Here is a 27,097-nt window from a genome sequence, read left to right as displayed (position 1 = left end):
TGGGAAATTAATGGTTGCTTCCAGATATGGAGCCATCTCATGTTACCGAGCAGTTTCTGGCACCATCTGGATATTGTGCCATCTCATATTTATGAGTCGGTTTCAGATGAAGGGGTTTCGGGAATGTTCGTGAGCGAAGTCATGAATATATGTGTAGTGTAGAGAAGAGGCAAGTCACCATTTGCTTTGAGCAGTGCCATCTCGTGTGTTTGAGTATCGCTTTGTGTTTCATCGGGCTTCAATAAATTCGAGTTTGGACAATGACCGAATGCCAGTTTGACATCAATCGATCAAAGAACCTTGGTTTTGTGACATTAGCTTTGACAGGCATTAAGGTGAGGATTCATTTGGCCATTTGCATTTTCAAAGAATCGTGGGAATTGGCAGATTGAGGTGCTATCTATATATTACATGTGCACTTAAGAGAGGTGAGTGAAAAAAGGGAAATGTGATTTCAGAAGGAAGAGGAGTAAAGGGAAAGCAAATTGATGGGAAGGTGGGAGAAGAGTAAAACATTTTGGCTTCTTTGGATCATTACATTATAACTCGCAAAACTTAACAGTGGTCCCCCCCAAGTGAACCATATCAAGTAATGATGAAAATATTTCTGCAAATACCTTTGTATATAAAACTATCTCGAAATTTTTAGCTTATCTGGAATTGCAATTTCAGATGAGGTGTTCTCATCGTGCACCATCTGTTCATCCATCCGTCCGTCTCCTATTTCAACTTCTCCGGCCAAACCGCTGGGTCGATACAGCCGAAATTTACCACGCAGGTTCCGCTCCTGACTGGTAATGGGGATTGCAAAGCTCATTCCCGTCACGTGACTTTAATGAGGTCAAAATGGCGGACTAAGTAAATTCCTTCAAAAAAATCTTCTCCAGACCCACCAGTCAGAATGCTACCAAATTTGGGTTGCAACATGAGGACAGGGTACTGGTGTTAAATTGCAGAGGCCATGCCAAGCACGTGACCGAAAGTGTGTCAAAATGGCAGACTTCATAAATTTTTGGGAATATCCGTAAATTCCTTCAAAAATATTCTTCTCCAGACCCACCAGTCAAAATGCTCCCAAATTTGGGTTAGAACATTAGGACAGGGTACTGATATTAAATTTCGGAGGCCATGCCAATCATGTGACCGAAAGTGTGTCAAAATGGCGGACTAAGTAAATTCCTTCAAAAAATCTTCTCCAGACCCACCAGTCAGAATGCTACCAAATTTGGGTTGCAACATGAGGACAGGGTACTGGTGTTAAATTGAAGAGGCCATGCCAAGCACGTGACCGAAAGTGTGTCAAAATGGCAGACTTCATAAATTTTTGGGAATATCCCTAAATTCCTTCAAAAATATTCTTCTCCAGACCCACCAGTCAAAATGCTCCCAAATTTGGGTTAGAACATTAGGACAGGGTACTGATATTAAATTGCGGAGGCCGTGCCAATCATGTGACCGAAAGTGTGTCAAAATGGCGGACTTCATAAATTATTGGGAAAATCCGTAAATTCCTTCAAAAATCTTCTTCTCCAGACCCACCAGTCAGAATGCTACCAATATTGGGTTGCAACATTCGGCTTGGGCCCAGAAGAGTTACAGGTTCAGTGGTCTTATTTTTAGCCCCCAGTCCGAATTGCTTTGGTGGTTGTTGCCCCCAATTGGGAAATACTTTCAATAAGATGCTGAATACTCAAAAGCACAGCTAGCCTGTCACCACACTATGTACTTCACTTCAAAAATCTGCCAGAGAAGGATATAAGCCACAAAGCTGAAACTTGGCAAATATGCAGACCCTGCAACTAATATTCTCGAGTTTGAGTTCCAGTACACTGTACAGTTTCTCACATGATCAACAATCCACGACAATAAGGGGTACATTTTTACCATTTCCTTTTCTTGTGGGTACATCTTTGAACCCGAATTCTGCAAATTTAGGTATAGGTTACCCAGTGGTTAAAATTTCAGCTTGAAATCTTAATTTGCAAGATATAAGCCTTCTATAATCGTAAACAAAATACACTCAATTTTAGAGGGCAAAAATGTAGGTCATTGCATTACTGCTTTTGTAATGATTGATAGCTTATTGTTTAATTGTTATCGGCATCAAATACTCTTGCACCATTTGGCCATGCAAGCACCACTACATCGGAGTATGGAAATTTTAGTGGTTTTATCTCGTGCTGTGTTATTGTTTTGTATCAAAGCATGACATCTAAAATTCATTGTATCAGTCAGGCTAATTTTGATTACATAAAATGCAATTCCTAAACATATCCATTCATGAAATGCTTCTCTGTGAAATTACAACAACTGTTTGATGAAAACTGGCAGCAGAGCCTGCATGTGGTCATCATCCATGGATGATTGTCTGTACTGACAAATTCCATGCCCTTCCTGTTCTAAAGCAATAATAGAATTGATGAAAAGCTGAAATGGAACCAAACACTGATCCCGAAGAGTTACTGATAGAGAGGAAAAGATCGTATTTGATCTCCTCATGAACATTGATCATGCATCATTGTTTTCCTCACAATATTCAAGTGTTCCCATTGAACACTTCTCCCTCTTCTGAATGCAAACCGTTGATTTTCCGGGACACTTTTCATCAAATTTGGTCGAGGATGCATCAAAAACAAACCAAAACACATGGTCACCTGGACAGGAACAGTGCTGAAGATTTAATTCTGTGGAGATCCACTTCATCTGTTGTTCCGTATCAGAGACGCATACAAAACTGATGTGAACTAGTCCCGCAGCGGGACGAGCGGGGCAGTCCCGCTCAGCTGCATCTGATCTGCTCAGGTGATCCGGAACTGGCAAGATATATATGTGTGTGTGTATATATATATATATATATATATATATATATATATATATATATATATATATATATATATATATATATATATATATATATATATATATATATATATATATTGTTGTGGTTGAGGAAATTCGCAAACCACCATTCAGGTCCCGTAGGTGAGATATCTCTGTAAGTACATGTGTAGTTAGCCCAAACCCGTTGTTTAGAGGGAATAAATGTGATTCATTCGGGCTGCGACCCTTTAAGATAGCCGTTTTTCTGTTCTATCTTTATTTTGAACCAACCACATCTCAACCGCCATCACACAACAACCACCAACCGCAACGCCGCTTCACAACAACAACAACAACGCCAACAGCCACGACCTTTACCTTCACAACTCGCTCTCGCAACCATCGCATCACCGCCATTCCAAGCGTCACCGTGGCCAGGGACCGCCACTTTAGACCCTCCACCACCTTCGCCTCTCCTTCTGCGGCCATTCCCACACCACTTGTGAACGCTGAGCGTCAGGCTGTCCTGGCCTCGTGCGGGACGCGCGCCAAGCCTCGGGTGCAAAAAGCGGCCTTTCCGAGGGGAAGTCGGATCAGGAATGATACACGCCCACTTCTGTTCCGTCCTATCAGCAAGCGTGGGGCGATTTGGCCCTGCCTCCAGGCGCGTCGGAGTAGAATCGATATATGCAAATTCGAGGATCAGGGGAGGTTCACGCCCACTTTTCCTCCGTCCAATGGGCGAGTGTGGCTCCACCCCCGAGTTCATCCTGATCCGGAAATTTGCATATGGGATCTCCTGGGATACCAACGAATGCTTAGCGTGTTGTCGGCGTTCACAACCTATTATATGCCCAACGATAGTTTAACTTAGGCATAGCGCGCTGCACGTATCGCCGACGAACTCGTGGCGTAGCCTGTTAAAAACCTGCCACACGCCGATTTAAATCATAACCGCCTGAAAATTGAAAGTGTCAATCACGCAGTCACACCTTGACGATTTAGCCAGCGTATGCCGACCTATGAAAATTTTGCCGAACCAAGCTGGCACACGTCGAATACGTTATGGGTAAGTTGTGTATACGTTAAGAGCATGCTGAAAAACGATGAAGTATGCTGTCATATTTCGTGGTACGTCTCGTATGGCGTGAAATTTCAAGCATGCTGAAAATTTTACGACGCACTCGCGTATGGCTCACACGTTCCACTACGCTGGAAATAAGTTGTAGGCACGATATGCGATCGTTGACACATGTCGACTCATGTTACTTGTAAGTTACTTATAAGTCGAAACACGTCGAGGTAATGTTTAGCCTACCCGAAACTTATTTTCTCCGTCAAGGCACATTTTCTTTTTTTTCTCCTTGGCTCCATGAAGGCACGTGACGAAATAAATGAAGTAGTTGTTGTTTTGTTTTTTTTTTTTTTGTTTTTTTCGTCTATCACGAATTTTAAAATATATTCAGACATTTGCTTTTAAGTTTCGACGTCGACGTGACAATATCCTTAAACAGAAAATATTCACAGAGGAGGAACTAAGAATAAGATATGAGCAAACTGAAGAGGCAATCGGACGTGACGTAACGGCACGTGACTAAATATCGGAAGTTATTCTTGTTGTTTTTTTTTTAAACGCTGCCAATACGCCATTATACGGTAGCTGTAAATTAGAAACATGTTCAGTAAGTTATGTGGTCGTCCGGAAGACGTCAATCAAATACGTCTACATACGTCAATATCCGTTGGAGGTACGTTACACATAGGTTCAAAGCACGTTACTCATAGGTTAGAAATAAGTTTTGGGTACGCTAAGCATTACCTCGACGTGTTTCGACTTATGAGTAACTTACAAGTAACGTGCCTCGACGTGTGTCAACGATCGCAAAACGTGCCTCGACGTGTGTGCAGCGATCGTGTAACGTGCCTACAACACGTTACTCATAGGTTATAAATAAGTTTCGGGTACGCCAATCATTACCTCGACGTGTTTCGACTTATGAGTAACTTACAAGTAACATGTGTCGACATGTGTCAACAATCGCATAACGTGCCTACAACTTATGGCCAGCGTATGCGGAACGTGTGAGTCATACGCCGGCATACGTCGTAAAATTTTAAGCATGTTAAAATTTGAGGACAACCGCAAAGTACAACGATGAAAGCCAACGTACTACGACGTATGGCAGTGTTTTTCAGCGTGCTCTTAACGTATACAAAACTTACCCATAACGTATTCGAAGTGTGCCGGCGTTTTAGACAAATTTTTCATAAGTCGGCATACGCTGGTAAATTGTCAAGGTGTGACAGCGCCTTTAACGATGGGGTTACGTTCTGAGGAACGCGTCGTTAACCGACGTCGTCGTTGTGCGAACATCATATATATATATATATATATATATATATATATATATATATATATATATATATATGTGTGTGTGTGTGTGTGTGTGTGTGTGTGTGTGTGTGTGTGTGTGTGTGTGTGTGTGTGTGTGTGTGTGTGTGTGTGTGTGTGTGTGTGTGTGTGTGTGTGTGTGTGTGTGTGTGTGTACCATGGTATGCATTGCTGGCTGCCCAATTGCTGATGATTCGCCAATAAGCGATGAAACCGGTCCAGTAGCTGAGGGGGTGTGTAGCATTGGGATTCTCATTTGTGTACTTTGTGCGAACGTCTTTATAGTTGTAGTGGAACTCTGGAAAGGGTTTGAAACAACGTTGCACTTCCCTTGTGTCGGTCTTCTTGGGTTGCTTTATGCAGCTGCTTCCGCTTGAGTGTGGGAGGCATCGTCATTTATATAATCCTTGCCACCTGGGTGTAGTCGATTCTGTGAGAGCTGATTGGCTATTCCTTCCATTCACAGGTGTGAGATGTGGGTGGGTCTTTCTATATTCATATATTGACTGCTTTTGACATTTGCATTGGTCGCCTAATTGGTATGCATTGCTGTGTGCGCTATCGCTGATGATTCGCCAATAAGTGATGAAACCGGTCCAGTGGCTGAGGGGTGTGTAGATTGGGATTCTCATATGTGTACTACATGTGAACATCTTTATAGTTCTGGAGGAACTCATGGAAGGGTTCGAAACAGTGTAGCGCATACCTTGTGCAAGTCTTCTTGGGTTGCTTTATGCAGCTACTTCGGCTTGAGGGTGGGAGGGGTCAATCATATATACAGTATATATATATATATATATATATATATATATATATATATATATATATATATATATATATATATATATATATATGTGATTTATTTAATTTTTAATGTCGTGAGCAATCTTTGGTACAACACGGTTCATGAAGGTTTTGGTCAAGTTTCATCAAAATTGTGTGTGTAGTTTCTGAGAAGAAAGAAAATTCCTCTATTGGGGGGGACCAATGCTGGCGGCCCAGGTTAACCCACCCAAAATGTGGTGACGGGTGGTTAACATCACCAGGAACCAGACGGCCAAGCGGTTCCTTATTAATAGGAGGCAGACAAATTGATCCCCAGAGATTATCACATGTGCATGAGGAGCAGGGCGCAATAGCGGAGGGGCAGAGGAGCACAGCACAGTAATGGATGCACAGGGAGTGGGGGGGGGGGTATACTCCATCCCCACTACTAATACACGGATGCAGCTTATTAAAATGAACATATTTAATGAAAATAAACAAATATTTACAAAGGTCAATAATTCAAAATGGAATGATAACAATGTGAAGTAAATATATCCGAAAGTTGAGGCGCCTCTTCTCGGGTGCATCAAACTCCCCCTTTATGTGAAAGTTTGAAAAACATAACGGCGATAGGACAGATGTGTTCGAATACATGAAAAAAACATTTTTTTTTTCAGAATTTTCGGTCATCATCTTGGGGGTCCACATCGGGGTCAAATTTCAGGCACGCAGCTCCTGCGCATTTTTCAGAATAAGCGTTATTTTTCACTGCATAGTGATCAAAACTTGTGTCTGGTTGTGAAATAATTCTGACATATCAATGTACGACTCCTTTGGTGATGTTTGTAACAAGGTTGGCTTGTAATTTGTTGGCACAGTTTCCCGGAAAATGGTATTTTTTCCGGGAAATTGTGTTTTCCCAGAGAATTTGACACGTGGCAGATCATGAATGTAAAAGTTTGGACGATTTGGACTGTAAAAGGTTGGACAAAGGAACTTGGACTATTGCTTATTGGGCGCTTTGGTACAGACTTCGGAAAGCCTCACTTCCCCAAGGACATTCACTTGACATTTAGCCGATCTGACTTTGTCTCGGTTGATTCTTGGTTTGTGTTCCGAGAACTTGAACTGGACGATTCATTCTTAACGTATGAAGTGAGTGAGTGGGCAACACTTCCAGCCTATGTGGATTCAAAATCTAAAACCAAAGCACTCAATGTAACTCATGATGCGGCTGAACGTCTAATAAAACTCGGAACGGACTGTCTCGGTGTAGCTCGGTCTGAAGAACACTTTCAGAATGTGCAACAAGTCACTGAGAATGGCAGGAAAGAGAATCCGAATCTCCGGAAACGCTTGAAACTTCAACATTATTGATATTATATGAGTACCTTGATATGAATACACATAATTCTGAGTAATAAAGCCGTGAATTTGACAGAACCGAGGCATTTGTTACTGTTTTGTTGTTTTTTTTTCTGGGAAAATCACCAGTTTCCCACTTCTCCGGCAAATTTCCCGGAAAATTTGATTGGCTCTATATCACTGGAACATCACCAAAGGAGCAGTACATCAATATGTCAGAATTATTTCACCACCAGATACAAGTTTTGATCACGATACAGTGAAAAATAACACTTATTCTGAAAAATGCGCAGGACCTGCGTGCCTGAATTTTGACCCCGATGTGGACCCCCAAGATGATGACCGAAAATTCTGAAAAAAAAATGAGAAATGTTTTTTCATGTATTCGAACACATCTGTCCTATCGCCATTATGTTTTTCAAACTTTCGCAAAAAAGGGGATGATGCAGATGCACCCTAGCCTCTTCACATGGACTCAAATGCAGACAAAGGGAAGACAGAATAAAAAGAAAACCATTCCTTTTCACTGTTCTTTTACTTATCTTGGCCCAGAGCTGGTATTTGTGAAATTTGGAATCGAGGTTCCTCCACCAGCACATGGAGACGTGCGCAAAAATAGTGCCGTCACTTCTCTAGTAGCAGGACAAATGTTAGCCAGGCACTCCACGAGCAGCACTCAACACCAAGACTCGGAGCCCCATTGCAGCCGCTTCATGTATCAATCGTCCTCACCGACCCGCAATGACATACACGAGGCTCGGGGTCCATTGCTCATGATTCGACCAAGAGCCAAAGGCCAGCGTCTTGCTTCCTTTGTGCACTCACCCTGAACTCCTGCCTCCTTTCATGTGCGCTCTCTCTCTCCCTCTCTCGCCTCTAAAAAATGCGCAACCAACCTTTCCTCTTCGATGTCACGCCGAACAATCCTCCGCCTCCGGGGCGTGGCCTGTTCACACAAAACCCAGGAAGGCAGGGCCTCTGCCTGCTCGGCGAGCTTCTGACAGCACGCCCATCAATCATCAGCCTCGGGGACGTGACTTCACCCGCCGTCACTCTTGGAGGCGGGGCTTCTGCCTGCTCGGCACGTTTGTTTGTTACTCATCATAGTTTTGGTTGTAAAGACATAGGGAAAAGTCACGAGGGGAAATTACATACTGGGAAAAATTATTCTTTAACCCTCGCTAATTAACATGACACCACCCCCCCCCCCTTGTGGTGACACGTAACACATTAAGCTCACAGTTTCCCTACTTAATTACATTGAGATGCCGCCTACATGTCCACAGACCAAACTACTCTATTCAATGCTAAATTCCCCATTAAATTCCTCCATCTACTCCCACAACCATAACAACATATATAATATATATCTTCTTCTTCTTTCGGCTGCTCCCGTTAGGGCATCGCCACAGTGGATCATCTGTATGATCCGCATAGTGATTTGGCACATGTTTTACGCCGGATGCCCTTCCTGACGCAACCCTGGTCGCCTCTTACGACACAAGGATATGGTACACCTATTTTAACCGGGGTATACACCGGCCCAGTACACTGGTACTCACTTCGCCGACCTCGGAAGGATGACAGGCTGAGTCAACCCCCTGGTGTATAAATTCAGTGGCCCAACGGGGCTTGAACTCAGGACCTTTTGGATCCCAAGCCGCTGCCCTAACCACTGCGCCAACACCAGGCTTTATATATATATATATATATATATATATATATATATATATATATATATATATATATATATATATATATATATATATATATATATATATATATAAATTTTTTTCTTTTCTTTTCAATGTCGTGAGCAATCTTTGGTACATCATGCTTGATGAAGGTTGTGGTCAAGTTTCATCGAAATTGTGTGTGTAGTTTCAGAGAAGAAAGCAAATACCTCTTTTGGTGTGGGGGGAGGGGGGGAACCCCCTCATAAACTCGCTCCGTAGACCACCTCATACCCTGATATTGTTTTTTTTCTCCTTTTTAATGTTTTTTTAATGCCGTGAACAAACTTTGTTACATTCTGCGTTATTAAGGTTGTGGTGAAGTTTCATCAAAACATCAAAAATGTGCAGTTTTAGAGAAGAAGTTGCAAATGTTTGTGGGTGGACGGATGACGCACCATCCCAAAAGCTCCCAGGAACTATGTTGCATGTGGGCTAAAACTTATAGGATCTGGATCTTCACCAAAATCGAATCAATTCATCCTTGATTTGTCATAGACCCAACCTGTCCACCAAGTTTCATTCAAATCCATCCATACATTTTTGAGGTATTGTGCAATGTATCGTTTTTGACCCTTTCTCTCAATGGTGAAAAAATACTTAAAATTTTTAGTATTCAGATTCGGATCATCCCCAAAATCGAATCAATTCTACTTTGTCACACACCCAAACTGTCGACTAAATTTTGCCCGAATCCATCCATAACTTTTTGAGATCCTGCTCACTGCCAAACAGACAGACGGGTGAAAACATAACCTCCGTCCACCATCGGTGGTAGAAGTAACGAGTACCTGGAAGTGTCTTGCCAAATACTGTCCCAACTCTCGTTCATAGGTTTTTCCTTTCCTTTAATTTCCTTTTTTGGCAAACCTCTGAGTGTGAAAGTCATGTTGAAATGAAGTTATGCACACTTATTGAACTCTGCTTTATACACTCTGATACTACACACGTACTTAAACACTTAAGTTTTCCATTTGCTCTGCAATACAATGCAAATGAGTGGAGAGTTGCTTGGCTGTTACCATAGATTGGTCGCTCTGGGCAGCATCTTGAACTTGAAAACTAATCAAAGAGAACAATAGCTCCTTCGTTGAACTTAGGCAGGCAGCTTCGGCTCTTGTGGAAAAATGGTGATGATGAAGTCCATTGAATGCATCTAACACTATCTGTCTAAACACATGTGAGACGAGCTGTAAAAACAACATTCGTTTTGTCTGTGCAAAGCCACTGTTTTTCACAAATGATGTCAACTATATCAACATGACTGTGAGAAAACAATTTTGATAAGTGTCATTAAGGTCAACCTTAGATGGGACAGGAATTGCACAAATGCATCGTGCAGTTACGGTTTGCAGACTGCTTTGAAAGTTGCATTATCTTGGGAAAGGTTAATTGTATGACCCGAGTGGATTGAGATTTGATCCACTATTTTGGCAGTAAATGTGACTTTTATCCATGCAATCGCCAGAGCAGCATCTGATAAAGAATGGCACTTTGTAGTTCAGCTGTTATTGGGAAGTGTTTTGAGGTGTAGCAGGAAGAAGGGGTCGGGGGTTGTGTGTTATTATTATTATTATTATTATCATTATTATTATTATTATGTTATTTCTCCGAAAGAAGCTCGTAAAGTGGGTCCGGTGTCCGGCCATCCGTACGTAAATGTTAACGAATGTATGACGTACATCAGTTAACATTTGACAAAAACATCTTCTCCTCACCAACAACCCAACCAATTCTGGACCAAATTTGGTACAATGCATCAGGACAGTACGGTCTCACGAGGTTGTGCTCCCCCATCTGGATCCACCCCATATAAGAGGCTGAAAAGGGGGGTTTCGCCTCAAATTCTTGTAATTTATTTTTAAATCTTCTCAGAAACCAGCGGCCATATGCAGATCCAAGCTCTTCATGAAATATAAGGACCATGCCGTTAAGTTAAGTTGTGCTCCCCATGACCGTACCACCTCAGGAAGGGGGGCCTGGCCCCTTCCCCCTAATCCCTCATTTTCACCCCACCTGTTTGGGAAATAACCGTCAATCCCCCACGGGGCTATATTTGATTATGATAAAAGTGCCTGTGATCCAAAAAGGAATACAGTAATGCACAATACGGCAAGTTAAGTCTTAGGCCACTTTGAAAATAAAATTTTTATTTTCACATTGACAGATTTTGAGAAATAAAAGGTGTTAGAATGCTCATGTTTTATTAAATAAATTTATTAAACATTTAAACAAAAATGAATTGTATTTTATAATGTTAATGAATGAAAATTCAATATTTGGTATGATGACCTTTGTCATGCAAAACAGAAGATATCTGGTTTGGAATGCTTTCCTGCAATTTCTAGAGAAATTCCATTGGGAGGTTGTTCCACACATTCTGCAACGTCTTCCATAATTCATCTTTTGATTGTTTCTCGTTATTCTTCCTGTCCAAATAATCCCAGACAGATTTTATGTTGTTTAGGTCAGGACATTGATTGGGCCATTATAATAGTTGTGAAGTTCTTGTCTCCACTTTCCTTTGTAAATATGTTTTTATGACATTTTCAGTGTGCTTGGGGTCATTCTCCTGCTGTAAAACAAAGTTGTCACCAATTAGCCTTGGGATTCCATAGTGGATCAGGATCTTCAAGACATCACAGATTAAGCAGCCATCACACTTCAGGACTAGTCTCCTATATCCACTACTGCTGATATTAATTCAGCCTGGGAATTCTTCCACAGATACCTACTCTCTCTTTTGCACAGATTCATCCCATCTTGTCTTCAATTATCTTACCCATCCTGCCACTCTTGGTTCTCTGAATCCTGTGTTAAGGCTGTTGCTTTAAAACAGCTTGCATTCTCCTCCTGGAAGGCAAATCCGACCGAAGGCAACCTCAGATTATTCCACAAGCCCACAACAAGTGTGTGTCTATTCTCAGGAGAGGCAGGAAACAACATCTGTCCAATCTCAAAAATGAGCTTTCAAACTTGTCTGACTCCTCCAAAACCTGGTGGCACCTTGTTAAGTCTGTCTCTGGTGTATACTCCTCTTCCATCCCTTCCCTCACTTCAAATGACACCACAGCCGACTCCGCTCGTGAGAAGGCCGAATGCCTCAATTCTGTATTTGCTTCAAAATCTTGTATCCCTATCCCCTCCCTCTCTGTACCCACCCTTACCAGTCATAACCAACTGCTCCTGAATTTTGTGTCTTTTGCACCTGAAAAGGTGGAAAGGTTTCTGGCAACCCTCAACTCTGACTCTGCAACTGTACCGGACGGCATCAGCTCACGTGTCCTTGAAAAACTGCTCTGCTGAACTTGCGCTTCCTCTCTCTACCCTTTTCACCCTGTCATTTACCACAGGTCATCTTCCATCTGCTTGGAAATCAGCCAACATCACAACATCACAGCATTACATAAAAAGGTGCAAAAATGGATCCCCTTAACTGCAGACCTTTAGCTTACTTCTCATCCTCATCAAGGTCATGGAATCCATCATCACAGTTGACATAAAATGAATCCTTTTCTCCAACAGTCTCATCTCAGATCATCAATTTGGAGTCAGACCTGGTCACTCCACCTTGGACATACTGCTTAATCTCTTCCACCAATGGTGGAGGCCCTCAATATCAGTCATGAGATCAGGGCCGTCTCCAGAGAGACGGCCCTGATCTTCATCAAAGATCTCACTGACTCTCTTCTGGAAAATCCTCTTTATATCTTTGCTGATGACTGCACTGTCTGCCATTACATCTCTCATCATTCTGACAGACAGACAGGCAGCAGCCTCCTCCTCCTCAGACCTTGACAAAATCATAAACTGGTCAAACACTTGGATTATGTCTTTCAATCCTGAGAAATCCCACACACTCACTCTCTCTCTCCAAAAGGATCATACTGTAAATCCTCCACCTTGCTGTTGGTGTTTCCCCTTTCTCCTGCTGTTCTCTTTGTTATGTTGTGTCCTGATTTCTTCTGTCTCATAGCTCTTCCACGAGCCTATACCATGTTAAAAAAATAATAATAAACCGGTTCTCCTTTTTCCCACTGAAACAATCCTCCACCATTTGCAAATTCAACATTCACGACATTTTTCAGGAACGTATCCCCCGCGAATATCGGGGTCCTACTGTATTTGTATTTATTTCTTTCTTTTTTTTACACATGGTCTAGGTTCGTGGAAGAGCTATAGTGGGGCAGATAACAGCAATTTTTGAGAGGAATCGTGCAAATGATGATACAAGCATCAAATTTGGCACATTTGTTCTCCAGGGGATTCTAATCAAATCTGCCTGATTGGCCATTTGAAAATCCAAGATGGCGGCCATATTTCAAGATGGCCACCAAGTTAGCCTCCCGAAGTTGACTTTTTGCTTCGAAGTATATTTTGTAGTTGTCCGATTTGCATGATCTACGTGTGGATTACTATGTTTTCAAGCCTGCTGGAGTGGATTTTCCTGTTTTTAAAGCCCCCTGACACACACTTTTTTTCTGATTTTGCACCACTTTAATGATTGTCATATGAAGCTCAGGCCTTTCTGCAGCCAGGCCCTGGCAAGTAAATGTTCAAAGTTATGCATATCATGCGAATGTTCCTTCAGCTGCAGAGTGCTGTGCAGGGGAGCCCTGATTGAAAGCACTTGCATCTCCGGTTGCAACCTTTCTTACAGGAACACTTGGTCAGTTCCTGACAGCTAGCTGCAATAGGGGGTAGTGTTGTCCAACATATCTGCCACGTCTCTCCTTTCTGTGTCCATCCCCATTCACGGGACTGCTCATGTCGACTGGAGATGGTTGCCTGGCCCCAGATGATCCCAGCCTGATAGGCCGCACGCTTTGCATGTTCTCTGAAAGCTGCCCGTGTTGGTGGAATTGAGTTGTACGGCCTCTGCTTGCGGGCAAAGAGATCCAGTCTTGCTCCGTCCACACCAGTGGCTGCGCTTGATCTGTCATACATGAGGACAACGAATCTCTCCAGCCTCTGCAAGTCAAGATCACGAATCAATGTTGGATGCTGGCTGAGATTGGAGAATGTTTCAGAAACATCATCAAAGACGTTCCAAGTCTGCCATGCAGTTTTCTTCCATTTACCGCGGAAAGCAGACACAATGTCACATCCAGTGAACACATGGAAGTAGGGGATCCCTCTAGCTTTCTCAGGCCCTATTGCAGAAACTACCTCATGGACTGGAATCCATCACACCTTGGCTCCTTGGCCAAAGGCAATCCACATGTTCTCAAGATCTAGTTCCTGTAAGGATGGCAGTACAGATATTGCTCCTCCGTCACTTTTGATGACTGCATTATTTTGCTCGTGGGCTTGATCGATTGCCAGGGCAGAGAATTCTCTTCTTGACTTGTGGATAACGAAGTTCCCATTGTGAAACTCCCTGGCCACATCTGAATGTTGTTTCTCAAGCGACATCATATCTCAAATCAGAAAAAGTGTGTGTCAGGGGACTTTAAAAACAGGAAAATCCACTCCAGCAGGCTTGAAAACATAGGAATCCACACGTAGATCATGCAAATCGGACAACTTCAAATACTTCTAAGCAAAAAGTCAACTTCGGGAGGCTAACTTGGTGGCCATCTTGAAAAATGGCCGCCATCTTGGATTTTCAAATGGCCAATCGGGCAGATTTGGTCAGAAAGCCCTGCAGAACAGAAATGCCAAATTTGATGCTTGTATCATAATTTGCATGATTTTTCTACTATCTACTACACTACTAGGAAGCAGGACAGGACAGGATACAGCATAACAAAGGGAACAGCAGGAAAAGTAGAAACGCCAAAAGCAAGGTCGAGGGGGGTAGGCGGAGATGGACAAACAAGGGATACAGGTAATGATGAGGGGTAGGGCAGAACGCAAGGGGTGGACAAGATGGATACATAAGCAAAATTTTGAGAGGGATGGGGGTGGTTAAACAAGTATAGAAAAAAAATCATGGCTTTGGATGGAGGTTCATCACCATCTCAGAATAACCTGAGATGGTGGCGAACAGCTGTCATGGAGACAGACCCAGAGAAAAGAATAACATTCAGGATTTGTAACACGAAGGTGATCGTTTCTTGCACATCATCAAAACTACATTGTTGTAAAAGATACAACTGTTTTGGGTTTTTTTTCATTCATGTTAAATATTTTTACCTCTGCCACCGAAGGTGGAAGGAGGTTATGTTTTCACCTGTTTCTCTGTTTGTGTGCAGAATATCTCAAAAAGTTGTGGACAGATTCAGACGAAACTTAGGTGTTTGACAAAAACGAATTGATTGAATTTTGGTGAAGATCCAAATCCAAATCCGGATACAATTTTTTTAATTTTCAAAGTGATTCTTCACCATTAAGGGATGAAGCCAAAAACGATATGTGGCATGATATTTCAAAAATATATTGGGCCCGATATGTTCTACTGGATCAGGCATTGCGTAGTAGAGGTATAGGCTCCACCAAGTGCCCTTCTAATTAACTAGAGAGTTCATCGAACAATTTACCCTGCACAATCTTGAGAAGATAGGACATTGGCAGCAAATTTCATTGGTCAAGCTAATGTAAAGTGCTGTAATATTTTGTCCAAGTACTGCGAAATGAAAGGTTTATGAAAGTGTCAAATAGATGATTTATGTTCTGCAGTGTTCAAGTATATCATTCAATTGAAATAAAACAGAGATTTTAAACATAGCAATTTTTTTTTCAAAGTTTACCATCGTTGATGCAGCGTCTTTGACACCACCTTATTTAACTCGTTACATTAGTTCTTCGTACCTGTTGTTTCTATCCTTTGATGTCACTAAAAACAATAAGTTTCCTGTTTGGAATGATTTTCAATTTGGATTGACTGCCAGGCAAACAGACAAGTTTTAAAAATAATTATGTCGCTCCTCTTTGTACACATGCCAGCGAGATGAATTTAGAGCCAAAGTACTGCTAAACTGCAAATTCGTTTTCAGATTAATGTTCCGACTCGTGTTCAAAATATAACATTCAATTGAAATCAAGTTGCTCCTCAATCATAAACTGATGTTTGTGGACAGACAGACAGACAGACGCAGTGAACCAATTGCTTACGCTTTTCGCTTCACGCACGTAGGCTAGTAAAATTTATCTGCATGTTCCTACACTCAAATAGGGTGACTTTTAACACTTTGACTCGAATATTGACTGTCTGATATCGTGACAAGCGAGTTCTCAAGGGGGAAGGGCCAATGCTCATACATAAGCCAATGCTTCTCTAATGGTCTCCAGATGTAATGGCCTCAAGTATTCAGTCACAGTTTTCTGCAGTTTTTATGTTTTCCTCTATCTCACTGCATTGTTGTGTGTGGAAAAGAAGTGGCCCAGATTTAGGACGATGCATGAGAAACATGACATTGGGAGATGCGAGTTCAAGGAGACAAGGTTCAAACAAAAATATCTTTGGTTTCACAGTAATGAGACAGAAGCTTGTGTTAAGGATTTGCTGGAATCCAATTATGGACATGTACCACATTCATTGTACCTGGGAAGGCAACGGCAAATGACCCAGCATTACCCTTGCCAAGAGACTGCATTCAGTAGCACCGACGCTCTGTGAAGAATGTGATGATTCATTGTATAGCTTTATATACGAAACATTCTGATCGTAGTCGAGGAACTAATCTAAAGCTTCAGGGTAACTGTTTTGATTTTCATGCGATTATCACGAAGTTAGTGGCTATGCATTTGAGAGCTGGTGATTTGTTTGTGATGAAACTGTTGTTTTTTTTTCAAAACAATTGATTTGCAATGATATTTTATAACTTTGAAACTGAACAGTTTTCGTTTTACATTTCAATATTAGGTAGCACTCATTTACTGATCAACTGAAGCAATGTTATTCACAAAAAGATTCATGCATCTTGTTGTAAATTTTGCATTTATCACAACTTTAAAGAGATTTTGGAAAATAAATAAATAAATAGAACCTTTCTTGATGTGCATTGAATTAGGTCATGTTTGTTAACATTTCGATGTCGCTTCTCCTGGCAGTTATTCTGCCTGCAATGGTGTTTAGCAACTCTGTGTAGTCTTGCTCGGAATTTGCACATTCCCTTTTACACCGTTGTCATAATAAGTGCAGCCTTATCAGCAAGTAGTTCAGATATGAGTTTGTACAAGTACTTTCCGAAGCATGGGCACACAACCAGTGGACACAAATACAATGAGCTGCGGAGAAGATCACTTCCAGAGAGATTTTAAAATATCAACCAAATGGCACGACTTGAAGATTATTGTAGCGTGTAAGAGGGGGGGGGGGAGTGGTCCATAGCTGGACTGTGGTAAGTGTAGTATGGTCCGTGTGTTTCACATAGGTTAGATTGCCATGTAACAAGGATCTGTCAGAGTACGTCGTTTGGAACACGTGACATTGAAGAGGCAGCATATGTAATTTATAGACAGGGGAGACATTAATTATGTATGCATAAGTACCTCTTGTTTGTAGACGGGGCAAGGTGAGGACTTCCCATCACAGAAGCACACGTGTCACGTATGCAACTAAGCCGATTATGATCTCTCTGACCAGTGTGGGTCAGCCATGGTGGCACAATGGGCTGTTAATACCAGAATTAAAAAAAAATTTTATTGGGGCTGCCCCCATGTGCGGCACCCGAGAGGAGGACTCCGCCCAGGAGGAAGAGGAGAACTGAGTCCACTGGAGAGAAAAAAGTGAGATTCATGTGCAAAAGAGGTGAGCAAGTGGACGACGGAGTAGTTCATGAGGGAGATGTTCTTGTGGTCTTGTAGAAACTTTGGGATAGACCCAAGGTGGTGTTGCCTTGCATTTCGAGAAGAAAAGAAAGACCTCAGCACTTGGAGGAGGAGGAGAAGGAGGAGGAGGAAGAGAAAGTGCTGACCAGGAGGCCTTGTTGGGGAAAAGGATAAAGATGACAATGTCGCCTGCTTGAAGACCTACTCATCGCTGGCCCTGCTCATTGCCTTTTTCTTACTTTGTCTTTGGATACCATCATCACTGGCTCTTGTCACGCTCCTGGTTTCTAAAGCATGCTGTTTTGCATCCTGCGTCCACCCTTGGCATTGTAGAGAAAGGGAAGTCCCACCTGCATTTTTGTCTTGTTGTACAAGTGTGATCTGTGGCACCCAGTGGGTTTGGTTTTGCATTTTATTTCTCATCATTGTGTATATGTTTGCATATCCCCATTTACCACTTTCTGTCTTTTGATGCGCTTGGTTTGTTCCATTGATGATAGCATCTTGTCAACCCTCTTCCCTGTACTTTGCTTTTCAAAGAAATCCTCCAAAAGGTAAGAAAACATGTTTCAGCCAACTGCTTTCCTTGTGTGATTGCCGGCATTTTTGGCTCATTTGAGCAACATTGGGGAACGGTAAAGTCGAATAATATTGGATGCAGTGCCATAAAATATAGTTTGCATCACCTGTCGGGATGAAAGGTCCTGGCTCTGATGAATCCTGCATTAACTGGTACTCCGATGTGACAGTATAATCTATGAAAAGAAATTGTACAAAAGCAAAAACACAATTGTACAAAGCAAACCATCCAGAAGCAAATTATAATGAACACTAGAACGGCACTCGGTGGAGGGCATATCTCTGCAGAATGAACAGTTTTACATTTTGTATCCCATAGACTGGCTGCAGATCCAGCCTCTCAATCAAATCAGCTTGTTCTTGTGACCGATCCAACTCATCCACCAAGTTTCGTCCGAATCCGTTCATTACTTTTTTGATATACTGTATTGTGATATATATATATATATATACATATATATATATATATATATATATATATATATATATATATATATATATATATATATATATATTACACATACATTTTTGGTGCTATCTCTCAATGTTGAAGAATCCATAAAAAATTTAGAGGATCCTGATCCGAATTTTTACCAAAATCTAACCAATTAACCCTTGTCACACACCCAACGTGTACAACCAACTTTCGGCCGAATCGGTCCATAACTTGTTCAGATATCTTGCTCGGAGGCAAACAGACAAATAGGAGTGAAACAAGTGAAATCCTTCAATACAGCACGTGTGGTGAATCAAATGAGTACACTAATGTTAAAATATGCAATTTATGCTTTTTCAGTTGAAAAACAATTAAAAAGCGTACTTACTATTTGAAATGTAAAAATCTTGTTATTATTGTGATAAGCACCTTTACATATATATATATATATATATATATATATATATATATATATATATATATATATATATATATATATATATATATAGCAGAAGGAATGAAATCGTTCGATACAGCGTGGCAGGAGGCCGCAAAAGAATGATTGTAAGTAAATTTCAACTACTTATGCATGACGAAACACTTGTTTATGGCTAATATTAAAGAGAATGATGGCATAAGAAGAACTTAGCCTGGAATCCTCGTGCATAACACCTCCCACACAACACACGTGGTGTCCTTTGACCAATCAGGAGCAGTGCAGTTACAGTATCGTTTCCTTCAGCTCGATTGGTCTTGTCCTGCATGTGATGTTTTCGGGGTTTTTTTCGTTCTTGTTGAATCTGAGGAGATTGTTTTTTCGTTCTTGTTGTAAGTAAATTTCAACTACGAATGCATGACGAAACACTTGTTTATGGCTAATATTAAAGAGAATGATGGCAGAAAAAGAACTTCGCTTTCTGCATTCGGCGCGAAATGCCATGGTGCACGGAAATGATGTCTTTCGTTCGTTCGTACATGTGAGGGAAGCGTTTCTTCGTTTTTTTTCTGTCGAGCAATAAATTAAATGGTTTTCACATATATAACACATTAGTTTCACAAATTTCCATTGAAATACTCGGCTATTTCCGTCAATTGTCGCCGTTTCCGCCGAGGTTACGCACTGCATCTACCGGACGACCATCATTGGCTGTCTTGAGGCACGTGGGGGGGGGGGGACGGGGGGACACCGGACCCACCGGAGACGTGGTAGAAGACGCCGAGGACATTTCAAACTCGGTGCAATTGTATACAGCGCACGCACTGTAAAAATAACCACAATCCACCTTTGGTAGTGGAGGTAAAAAGGCAGCAGAGAATACCATAACATGTAATGTGAATAATTATTTTACTCTTGTACTAATTGCATAACTCCAGGATGTACAGTGCCTTCAGAAAGGATTCGCACCCCTTGACTTTTTCACATTTTGTTGTGTTACAGCCTGAATTTAAAATGGAATAAGTTTAAAAAAAAAAAAAATTGGCACATTATCTACACAAAACACCCCAAAATGACAGTCAAAACATGTTTTTCGAATTTTTTACAAATCAATTAAAAATGAAAAGCTGAAATGTCTTGCATCAACAAGTATTCAACCCCTTTGCTATCAGGTCAAGTGTGGGAGCATGCGCCGGAGCAGCACGTCGCTGCGTCCACTTTCTAACAGTACTCCAAGGGCCTCCGTCTGGCCATCCCCCAAGCAGATGCCTGGCCCATCCCCATCTCCTTGAGATGCTGATCATCCGGCTGCAATCACGAGGCACGTGGTTGGCCCATTGGCTGCCTCCATGAATGAGGCTCCCTCGCTGAGAGAACCTGCTGAGCAGGATCGTTGTCAGGAAAACAAGCCACATGTTAACACAGCTGCAGCTGACACTCACGGACTACGCAGGTAACAAATCTCATTTGAGTCTCTCTCAGCAAGCGCTCGTTAGACACAAAGTCCGACCAGCAACAGCCAAGGATTCTCTGAAGAGACCTGGTACCAAAGGAATTAATTCTCCATCTCAGATGCCTGGTCAGAGTCCAAGTGTCACATCCGTAGAGTAAGACTGGAAGCACCAAGGACCTGAAGACTTGGACTTTCATCCTCCTGCACAGGTACCGATAGCACCACACCTCATGATCCAGTGAATCCATGACTCCCCAGGCCCGACCCAGACGTCTAATGACCTCTGGATAACAGCCAGCAGAGACATGAATATCACTGCCAAGGTAAGTGAATCTCTCTGACCTCAACATCCTCACCACAAACGGGAACAGACAAGATAGCAGTATGCAAGATGTCATTGAAAGCCTGGATCTTAGTTTTGACCCAGGAAACCCGTAATCCCAGCAGCTCCAACTCCTCATTCAGCACCTCGAGGGTCCCCAAAAGGATATCTGCAGTCTCCGCAAAGATTTCTGCATCATCTGTGAAATCAAGGTCAGAGATCTTGCATTCCCAAACGACGCAACACATAGTCCGGGAGCCAACCGATCAAAATTAAAAAAAAATTGCCCGGTCTGCTATAAAATTTTTGTGTTGATTTTCATAAAGAGACACCCTTTGAGTATATGAAAACCAATGTTGGCAATGGTGAAACTCTTGCGCAACAACACAGTCAACACTTTTGCGAGCCCCCTCTGATAACAAAATGTTGGCAAAAGCGAAGATGTAGGATGGGGGTAGGGGTAATTCATATTGTCCTAAAATCATAACCACTAAACCTATATACACAAATGACCCCTCATATTAAAGAGGAGTTCATTTCCTATATCACAATTGGTGTAGATTTAACCTACCTTCAATTGACAAGGTTATATGTCAAACAACAAAAGATTTATGTAACTCAGAAATGCTTGACTATCAATGGGGTCAGGAACAAGAACATACTTTTACATGCCATGGTTTTAAGGAAGATAAAATTAGAAATGGATTAACACAATATTGTGACATGAAACATCCTCTTCAGAGGAAGAGTCACTCTCTGAAACAACTCCACCACATGAACCTCTCTGACCAAGGCATATGCATGTCACTCAGCAAGGCACAGCAGCCTTTTTGCATGAACATCGTTTCAGACATTTGGATAATTTGCACATGCAAGACACCGTTTTGTCTATGTTTGGCTTGGCTGGCTTAGACATGAGAATTGGGACCAGTTTTCCATTGATAAGGGTTCTGCCAAATGTTGTGGCTGGGGGAAGTGCTCGGTCACTGAGATGTGCACGTCTATACAGAAGCAATTGATACAATGCTCTTAAAACAAGGAAGTAAAACGCATCTTCTGTTGCTGGCAGTGACCTAAGGTCTAATTTTGAAGAGACAAACATATGCTGCCTGAGGGTATCCAAACAGCTGAAACCTTTTTGGCCATGCAGAGCAGTCCAGTATACTCTGGCCTCATCAATGACACATTCTGTTGCTGCCATTTCACTATCTCTTCCAAAATCAACAAGGTGGGGAAGGTTTCCTATCAGTCCCAGAGAAACCTGTGCCGCTCTTCTTTTCACAGGAACACAGGCATCATCCCAACTGACTGGAAGAGGGGCCTTGTTGTCCCTCTCTGGAAAGGGAAGGGTCATCGCCAAGACTGCAAAAACTACCGAGGGGTGAAGCTGCTCTCAGTGCCGGGCAAGGTCTTTGCTCGGATAATTCTTGATAGGGTTTGCCACCATCTGCTTGAGCACCAGCGTCCAGAGCAGTCAGGCTTTACACCAAAGAGGTCAACGATTGACCGTATCCTTGCACTTCGTGTCCTCACCGAACACAGACGAGAGTTTCGGCAGGGGCTGCTTGCAGCCTATGTTGATCTCTGTAAAGCGTTCGATTCAGTGAATCGGGATGTCCTCTGGAGGATTCTTGGTCTTCGTGGGGTGCCACCGAAACTGATCGATCTGATGTCTGAACTCTACTCTGGTACTGAGAGTGCTGTGAAGTGTGGTGGTACCATCTCTGACTTATTTCCAGTTGTTACTGGAGTTCGTCAGGGATGTGTACTTGCCCCCACACTTTTCAGCACTTGTATGGACTGGATTCTAGGGAGGATGTCGGAGAGATTAAGTTGCGGTGCATCGTTTGGCAATGTCAAGATCTCAGACCTTGATTTTGCAGATGATGCAGTCATCTTTGCGGAGACTTTAGACATCCTCTTGGGGGCCCTCGAGGTGCTGAATGAGGAGTCGGAGCCGTTGGGATTACGGATTTCTTGGGTCAAAACTAAGATCCAGGCTTTCGGTGACATCTTGGATGCTGCTGTCCTGTCTGTGTCTGTTTGTGGTGAGGATGTTGAGGTCGTGGAGAGATTCACTTACCTTGGCAGTGATATTCATGTCTCCGCAGGTTGTGAGCCGGAGGTCAATAGACGTCTGGGTCGGGCCTGGGGAGTCATGGATTCACTGGATCATGGGGTGTGGCGCTGCCGGTACCTGTGCGGGAGGACGAAAGTCTGAGTCTTCAGGTCCTTGGTACTTCCAGTCTTGCTCTATGGGTGCGAGACTTGGACTTTGACCAAGGATCTGAGACGGAGACTTAATTCCTTTGGTACCAGGTCTCTTCGGAGAATCCTTGGCTATCGCTGGTCGGATTTTGTGTCCAACGAGCGGTTGCTGAGAGAGACTCGGATGAGATTTGTTACCTGCATAGTCCGTGAGCGTCAGCTGCGGCTGTATGGACATGTGGCTCGTTTTCCTGACGCTGATCCTGCTCACCAGATTCTCTCAGCGAGGGAGTCTCATGAGTGGGAGGCCAGTGGGCCGACCACGTGCCTCATGGTTGCAGCAGGTTGACCATCATCTCAAGGAGATGGGGATGGGCCTGGCATCTGCCTGGGGGATGGCCAGACGGAGGCCCCTGGAGTACCGGCGGAAAGTGGACGCAGCGACGTGCTGTTCTGGCACATGCTCCCATACCTGACCTGACCTCTTCTTTTCCCCTTCTGAATGGGTAGCTCACTGTGTCACATCCACACAACACATATGTGCACAGAAGTGTAGCTGCGACATCAAGAGGATTTTCTGGTACTTCTTGCTCAACACTTCTACCAGCTCATGAATAGGTAGGTATTGATTCTGCCGTTGTATCCAGAGTTCTTGCAATGTGTTCAAGCAGCAGAAGTGATATATACACAGCATAATTATGTCTGTATCTGTTGCATGCACAACAGCTCGATGGTGATCAAGATATTCCACACAATACGCAAGATGAGCAATAATCCTTGTGTCTGCCTCTTCATGTTCTTCACAAGGTAAGTCCAGAACTGAACTTGATGCTGATGTGATGGAAAGAGTGTGACCTTTGTTTTCCATCATACCACCAAGAATGATGGTCACTCCATCCGGAATAGCTTCAGGACTCTCACAAAGGGAAGTGCCAATGAAGTTCTGAAGATTTCCTTTATTTCTTGGATTCTTCATGAATAAATTCCAGTCCGGAATTTCTAGACTCTTGGATGGTGAGAATTGTCTTGCCTGGTCTGTCTGGTTTCTCCTCTGCTGCTCATCACCCTTCAAAGTATGGCTATCATCAAAATCATACTGATCACCAATGATGTTGACACAGTTGCACATTTCAGGTTTCAACTGCAGGATACACCTGCTTGTGAAGATACAGCTGGGGAAGTTCACCAAATGTTTTCGCACCCATTTTTTGGTATTTATTTACAAATGCCATTGTGTCTACCAGATAAACTGTGTATAGGTCACTCTGTGGTAATGATGGCAGCTGTAAAACAACATCCTGCTCAGCTTCAGCAATTAGCACTGCCACGAAATCAGACTCGTTGCCTTTGCGCATTACAACCCCCTGTGCTAAGCGTGGATCAACCTCAAACAGGGATGATGGATAGTCTGTCCACTCATGGGAAAATGCAATCTGTCTTGTGACTGGGTCGGCATCTCGATAGAAACACAGCACACGTGTAGTTGCAGTCTCATCTTGATAGATCCTGATTAAACTCTGTTTCCTTGATGGTTTTGATTTCTTCTGTGAGGAGAAAGTTACCAGCTTCAGTGGTTCAATCTTAATAGAGACCACCTCTTCTGCTTTCATAATGGCTTCCATGCCCTTAGCTTGAGCATGGACCAAGTCTTTTGAAGCAGCCTTCTCACTAGTTGCTCTATTGAGCAGAACCACTTGGTTGTTACACTGGAATGGGTTTATCATCTGCTGGCATATCACTTTCTTGATCTCCTCAACATGCATATGTTCTTCTGTTGCCTGCTTCTGTGTTTCTCCATGATGAGTAGATTCCTGTTGGCCTAGATTAGCCATAGACTTTATGTTCTCTGATACAGCTGTGAGAAATGGTGCTGTTTTCACATATTTATCTCGAGCAGCTGGTGCCTGAGATATGCGTTTGAACAGAGATGTCTTCCCTTCATTGTTGTATGTCTGCTCCAGGGCCATGTCACTCCAAACACCATTGAATTTTCCTTTGGAAGAGTGAACTGTGAAGTACCCAACCTGGATCCAGCAAACCTTAACCGAACTGTGTTCAATAGAGTAAGAGGATTTTGGGGGTAGGGGTAACTTTGGTTGACAAAAATGTTAATTTTCTCTTTAAAAATTGATAGAACTCAATCAAATTTGCTGTTTTAATTAGCCATGGATACCATGTTCATATCACATTAAGAGAAATTAGTATTCTAATGCAGCATCTGCCTATGATAAGAAAAGTCCTAAAGGCCATCTTCAAAAAACGTTATTTTTAAGGCATTTTTCACAAAATTATGTACTTTTACGAGGTTTACTTTCACAAAGGCAATTTTTTTTTGTCATTTTACAATGCACTGATTGAATTCTTACATTTAGTTCACATTTATTTTTCATGAATGTGATTTTTTAATTTTTTTAGAAATTTTATTGACAATTGCTGTTTTATCAAATTTTTCAAATCTTCCTCAAACAAAAACGGCCGCCAAAATTTTTCGCAAGAGCTTATGAATTGCCAACATTGGTTTTCATGAACTGCAAACATATATCTAAACATCCTGGGGGTGTAAAATTTTATAGCAGAGGCTGTAAGGTCCAACCCTAAAACAGCCTCGTACACAGGTTGGCTCCCGGACTAACAGCTTGATCACTCTGCCATCCTCCCCAGAATCCAGTCCATACAAGTGCTGAAAAATGTGGGGGCCAATACACACCCCTGATGAACTCAAGTAACAACTGGAAATAAGTCGGAGATGGTGTCACCACATCTCACAGCACTCTCAGTACCAGAGTATAGTTTAGACATCAGATTGATCAGCTTTGGTGGCACCCCATTAAGACCAAGAATCCTCCAGAGGACATCCAAATTTACTGAATCAAATGCTTTACAGAGATCAACATAGGCCGCAAGAAGTCCCTGCCAAAACTCTCATCTGCATTTGGTGAGGACCCGAAGAGCAAGGATACGGTCAATCGTTGACCGTTTTGGTGTTAAGCCTGACTGCTCTAAGCGCTGATGCTCAAGCAGATAGTGGTGAACCTGATCAAGAATTACCCTAGCACTGAGACCTTGCCCAGCACTGAAAGCAGCGTCACCCCTTGGTTGTTGTTGCAGTCTTGGTGATCATCCTTCCCTTTCCAGAGAGGGACAACAAGGCCCCTCTTCCTGTCTGTTCGGATGATGCCTGTGTTCCAGGCAGATCACAGAACTGCATGAGCAATGACATGATTCTTGCATTTAGACCAGCCTTGAGAAGTTCACCATGGATGCCACTGATCCCAGGAACTTTACCCCATTTCAACCGGTTCACCACAGACTGTTTCCACAAACGAAGGTGGACCACAGTTGATTGGAGGGTCAGCAATAGTGATAGTAACACCCCTGACATCCAACTCAACAGCTGGTGGATCAGCCTGGTACAGCTGCTCAAAGTAACCGGCCCATCGGGCCTTCACTTCGGACTCCCCTGTCAACAGCCCTCCACCCTCCGCTCTAAATGCAGTGCACCGAGGGACAGGCTTGGAGGAATGCAATCCACGAATTCCCCTGTAAGCAGGATGAGAATCACTTGACCACAGGTGATGCTCTACCCCCTCACAGATTCCTCACACATCGGCCTCCTTGTCCACCCTCAGCACACATCCAGTTTTATACCTCAACTCCCTAAACAGCTCAGCTCTGCCATTAACCCTCGCCCTGCGACTTTCGTCAATGATATCCAGTGTCACTTGAGAGACAAAATTCCTCTTTGCCCTTCAGTGAGTTCTAAGACATCCACCGGCAACATCAAGGACGGTCGTCTTGAAGGCACTCCACAACTCTTCAGGATTCTCCAAAGCACTCAGACCCCCCCCCACCCCAAATCCCCATTCATTC

General features: G+C 42.7%; 1 protein-coding gene and 1 long non-coding RNA gene across 6 annotated transcripts in view; one reads left to right on the top strand and one right to left on the bottom strand.

Annotated features, from left to right (window-relative positions):
* The window catches only part of LOC147008800 (uncharacterized), a 97,143-nt gene that overhangs the window by 37,117 nt on the left and 32,929 nt on the right, over positions 1-27,097 (bottom strand). The gene's annotated exons all lie outside the window — the stretch shown is intronic.
* Positions 1-27,097, top strand: part of FHIT (fragile histidine triad diadenosine triphosphatase) — a 222,444-nt gene that overhangs the window by 182,247 nt on the left and 13,100 nt on the right. The gene's annotated exons all lie outside the window — the stretch shown is intronic.

Source organism: Eptatretus burgeri, chromosome 18 (assembly GCF_056783735.1).
Source record: "Eptatretus burgeri isolate ZD-2024b chromosome 18, Ebu_testis_v1, whole genome shotgun sequence".
NCBI classification, from domain to species: domain Eukaryota; kingdom Metazoa; phylum Chordata; class Myxini; order Myxiniformes; family Myxinidae; genus Eptatretus; species Eptatretus burgeri.
The sequence above is the reverse complement of the archived record's forward strand: the minus strand, read 5'-3'. Positions and strand labels throughout refer to the sequence as shown.